This window comes from Sinocyclocheilus anshuiensis, unplaced genomic scaffold, assembly GCF_001515605.1.
Source record: "Sinocyclocheilus anshuiensis isolate Anshui unplaced genomic scaffold, SAMN03320099.WGS_v1.1 scaffold52, whole genome shotgun sequence".
Classification (NCBI taxonomy): Eukaryota; Metazoa; Chordata; class Actinopteri; order Cypriniformes; family Cyprinidae; genus Sinocyclocheilus; species Sinocyclocheilus anshuiensis.
Window position 1 is genome coordinate 206,239 of NW_015554055.1, and position 517 is coordinate 206,755.

Sequence of the window (517 nt, forward strand, 5' to 3'; positions counted from 1 at the left end):
CCCTATGCCTCTGAAGCATCTTACAATGCATTACTGACTAGCTTCTTTGGAATAAAGAGCTTTTAGAATGTTAAAAACCTATGGGGAAAAAACAAAACAAAACACAAAACAATAATTATTTAACACCCCTACCCAGCAGGATGGTAGTGATCTCACACAGCTCTGGACACATCTATGTGTAACCATTCATCCACATTTGAACAGAGTGGAAAGTGAAATTGCTGTAAATACAGACTGATAAGGAAGAAAATAAAAAATCAAATCTGCTTTAAAACCCAGCAACACAACTGTAGCTGTATAACTTTACAACAGCAATGCAGCTTTAACAAAAAAGCAAAACAGCAAGACTTATTTGACATCAAAACAAAAAATTTAAAAATGCTGTCTAATCGCTATCGCAGTACTTTCATGTCATACACAGAACGGTCTGTGCAGTGCTGCTTCAGTCAAACACCTTTTGTGTTTTATTAGGAGACGCACAACAGTTCTTCTGTGGCTTTATAGGTAATATTTTCAC